The sequence below is a fragment of the Camellia sinensis genome, chromosome 4 (genome assembly GCF_055761805.1).
Source record: "Camellia sinensis isolate YWXY chromosome 4, ASM5576180v1, whole genome shotgun sequence".
Lineage (NCBI taxonomy): Eukaryota > Viridiplantae > Streptophyta > Magnoliopsida > Ericales > Theaceae > Camellia > Camellia sinensis.
The window spans coordinates 165,037,608-165,042,407 of NC_138964.1; the positions used below are offsets into that span (position 1 = coordinate 165,037,608).

At 27.4% G+C, this 4,800-nt stretch overlaps 1 long non-coding RNA gene across 1 annotated transcript; it reads left to right on the forward strand.

The window, feature by feature from the left end:
- The first annotated feature begins 350 nt into the window (after nt 1–350).
- LOC145823493 (uncharacterized) lies at nt 351–4,122 on the forward strand. Its single transcript, XR_014365773.1, has 2 exons — nt 351–456; nt 3,908–4,122. It is a non-coding gene; the product is annotated as an uncharacterized LOC145823493 (long non-coding RNA).
- Nucleotides 4,123–4,800: the final 678 nt, after the last annotated feature.

Here is a 4,800-nt window from a genome sequence, read left to right on the forward strand (position 1 = left end):
CCCCTAATTTCCATTTTTGGAAACTGTTTCTTTTTTTCTTTCTTTTTTCCTTTTTTTTTTTTTTTTTTTACTTAAAGTGGAATTTCGGGGCATTCGAGCCCCGAAATTTAGGGCCCTCAATCACTTCCGTATAAATATATAGATATATATTTAATCTTATATTTATATTTTTATATATTGTAATTATGTTATATTATATAATAATCATATTAGATTATAATAGGAAATTAGAATATTATATATATAATAAAATATAAGAATTCAACTAGGTGTATGAGTTTTTAAGGAACCCTAAGCAGCCACGGGGAAAAGGGCGAGAGAGAGAGAGAGAGAGAGGGGGGAGCAAAGAGAGGGACGGCTGCAAGGAAGAAAGGGGAAAAGGAAGAAAAGATTAGGGTTTTGTTCTGGTGACTCCATTAATCTTCTAAATATTTCTTTGATCTACAAAATAATATTGTGAGTATAAAATTTACTTTGTTTGATTTATGTTTAATTCGCTGTTTTACTTATTTATTTATTTTTATTTGTTTGATGTTAGTTTGATTTTGTTTTACATAAAGATGATAGATTAATTTTAATTATTTTGATTAGTTGTGGATATAAGATTTAGGGTTTATAGATGATAGATTAATTTTAATTATTTTGACTAGTAGTATATGTAAAGTTTAGGGTTCTTAGATAAGTGATTGATTTTAATTACTTTGATTTGTTGTGTAGGTAAACTTTAAGTATTTTTTAGATGATTAATTGATTGTAATAATTTTAATTAGTTGGGTATGTAAGGTTTATGATTTTTAGATGATTGATTAATTTTAATTATGTTGATTAGACGTATATGTAAGGTTTAAGATTTTTAGATGATTAATTGATTGTAATAATTTTAATTAGTTGGGTATGTAAGGTTTATGATTTTTAGATGATTGATTAATTTTAATTATGTTGATTAGACGTATATGTAAGGTTTAAGATTTTTAGATGATTAATTGATTGTAATAATTTTAATTAGTTGGGTATGTAAGGTTTAGAATTTTTAGATGATTGATTAATTTTAATTATGTTGATTAGACGTATATGTAAGGTTTAGTATTTTTGAGATGATTAATTGATTGTAATAATTTTAATTAGTCGGGTATGTAAGGTTTAAGATTTTTAGATGATTGATTAATTTTAATTATGTTGATTAGACGTATATGTAAGGTTTAGGATTTTTTTAGATGATTAATTGATTGTTATAATTTTAATTAGTTGGGTATGTAAGGTTTGAGATTTTTTAGATGATTGATTAATTTTAATTATGTTGATTAGACGTATATGTAAGGTTTAAGATTTTTAGATGATTAATTGATTGTAATAATTTTAATTAGTTGGGTATGTAAGGTTTGAGATTTTTTAGATGATTGATTAATTTTAATTATGTTGATTAGACATATATGTAAGGTTTAAGATTTTTTTTAGATGATTAATTGATTGTAATAATTTTAATTAGTTGGGTATGTAAGGTTTGGGATTTTTTTTAGATGATTGGTTAATTTTAATTATGTTGATTAGACGTATATGTAAGGTTTATGATTTTTAGATGATTAATTTATTGTAATAATTTTAATTAGTTGGGTAGGTAAGGTTTGGGATTTTTTTAGATGATTGATTAATTTTAATTATGTTGATTAGATGTATATGTAAGGTTTAGGATTTTTAGATAATTGATTAATTTTAATTATGTTGATTAGATGTATATGTAAGGTTTAGGATTTTTAGGTAATTGATTAATTTTAATTATGTTGATTAGATGTATATGTAAGGTTTAAGATTTTAGATAATTAATTGATTGTAATTATTTTAATTAGTTGGATATGTAAGGTTTAGAATTTTTAAACGATTGACTAATTTTTTATTATTTACATTAGACGTGTATGTAAGGTTTAGAGTTTTTTTGGATGATTGATTGATTTTAATTATTTGCATTAGTTGGGTATGCAAGGTTTAGGGTTTTATTTTGGGTGACTTTATTAATTCTTTGAGTGATTCTTTGATCTTCAAAAATAATATTGTGAGTACAAAATCCTCTTCCCTTAATTTATATTTAATTCTTTGTTTTTATTTATTTATTTAATATTAGTTTGATTTTATATTTACATAAAGATTATAGATTGATTTTAATTATTTTGATTAGTTATGTAGGTAAAGTTTAGTTTTTTTTAGATGATTGATTAATTCTAATTATTTTGTTTAGTTATGTATGCAAGGTTTAGGGTTTATAGATGATTGATTGATTTCAATTATTTTGATTAGTTGTTTCTATAAGGTTTAGGGTTTTTAAATGATTGAATGATTTTAATTATTTTGATTAATTGTATATGCAAGATTTAGGATTTTTATATGGATTGATTTTATGATTGTAATCACACTCATGATTATATAAAATTAAAATAAACCTAGAATCCATAGATATTGGTTAGAGGATGGATTGATTCGTTATTTTTATTTATTTATTTTTATTTGATGTTGGATTGATTATATATTTGCATGTAAATGAAGGATTGATTTTACTTATTTGGATTAGTTGTGTATGCCATGTTTATGATTTTTATATGGATTTATTTTATGGTTGTAATTACACTCATGGTCTTATGAAATTAAAATTAATTATGAACCTATAGATAAATTCCTTATACTCCACCATGACTCCATGAATTGTTATTTTATTTGAGTGATGGGGAGAAAGAGTGTATAAAAAAGTGAGGATTATGAGAGTTGTTTAATGCCTTATGCCCGACATTGTTATATTTGTCTCATGATGTTGATGAGATGTTATTTATATTGTTGCCTCGTTCTCATGAGTAGACGAGTGCTTTGATTTACGCGCGTACGTATATGCTAACCATCCGGGGAGTGTGAGTCAAACTCGAGACGATATCCCCGTGCAAGTTTGGCTTCGGAGCAGTGTTAGGTACGGGAGGCACATGGGATATATGTGTAGGTCGGAAGGGGAGGGCCGAAGTGGTGGAGTTAAGGTACAAAAATTTAATTATGAGTTTATTGATTTGTACATCTTGAAAAATAGTAATCGACCTCAATAAATTATGAAATTTGAGGAGAGGCATGTATACGTGGTTTTGGACAACTTTTGTGTTGTAGCTTTTTATTAAAAATATCGATTAGAACTTATAATCGGATGACCTTGGTTATTGTCGGTTTGATTCATTTTGGTAATGCAAATTTTAAAGGCTGTTTTAACCCATGAAACGAGCTCATTTTTATTGGTTTTGCGTAAACTGAAGTAAAACATCATTCTGCACACTTTTCGTGTTTTGAAATTTTTCGAAAAAAATCATCTTAGGGCAGTTTTGGTTCGTTTTCAGCTTCAGATTTTTCGATTGAATTCTGTCTAGATTTTTTATATCAAGTTTTTCTCTTAACCTGTTCAGTTTCTGTTAAATTCGTTCGCATTGTCTTATAGGAAATTTGATTATGTACAACTTTCGTTCTTTGAGTTTTGATCAATTCGAATTATTTAAGTATGAAACGGTGTAATTTTATATTTGTTTCAACAAGTTACTTATGATTAAATTATACTAACTTTATTTGTTTTGCAGGATGGTGGGTCTTACTAACTTTTTTATGCAGGGCTGACCCACCATATTTTTTTTTTTCTATATTGTCTATTCTATAATCAATTTATATTTCGTTGTGTACGGACAAGAAACTAAATGCCACCGTGTCTCAAGAAACTACCCATTCGTCTCGGTGCTGTTGGAACTACTTGTCTTGTCCTGTAATAAGAATTTAATGTACTTTTTGTTTGTGTCTGGTGGACACGTGGGTGTCAATTCTTGTACTCATATCAGTATACATGTATACTGACCCGTTTTGTCTCTTGGCAACTCGGGTGCGTTCTGTTTGTGCGCAGCCGAGCTTCCTTTGCAGGATTAGTTGAGGCTACGGTGGTGACGAGAAGTAAATATAGTTGTTGGGCATATCTCTTAGATTTCTTTTGTTTTCTTGAGCTTAAGGTTGTAATAGTTTATGTATTTATTTATTTTATGACTTTAGTATTGGAATAATTTGGCATGGTTTGTAACCATACTTTATTTAAGTTATTTTGACTTTGTATTGTTACTTTAATGTTGAGGTATTTGTTAGTTATAAATTTATGGTGGATGGTTTGGGTTGGCGTTTTAGTTTTTTGTTTCACCCCTAGGATTTGGATGATGGAATATTAATTAGGGTTTAGTCCTAATTTAATATTTAATTGTTCAAATTTTGGGGCGTGACACAGTTTCTGCCACTTAAATAATTTATTTATGCAACTTAAATGTTTTAGCTTAAATAACTATCTATAGCTATTTTGTGTCCATATACTCACAGTATAATATTTCTCACTCTGCTATATGCTTATAGCTGTTACCCCTTTCAGGTGACGAGATTTAGCGGGATTAAGATGGGGACTGAATCGCTGTGTTGTTTCTTTTTATTTCTTTTTTTTAAGATTTCTATCTTCTTCTTTTTTTATCGGACTCTTGTAATACAATAAAACCTAAATGACTATTTGTGTTTCCTTTTAATAAACATTTGGTACCCAATTATTTTATTTTAATTTATTCGTTTGCGCTACGATTACAAAATTATTCGAATTATTTTATTTTTATCTTGTTGCGACGCCGAGCCTTTGAGTACCGGATTTGGATTGTGACAGTAACTATTTTAGGTGGATTGAAAAATTTAAAAAAAAAAAAGATAAGTTGAGTAAAGAAATTCTATAAAACACACCGCAAAAAAAAATATCTATCATATGTCGCAGTT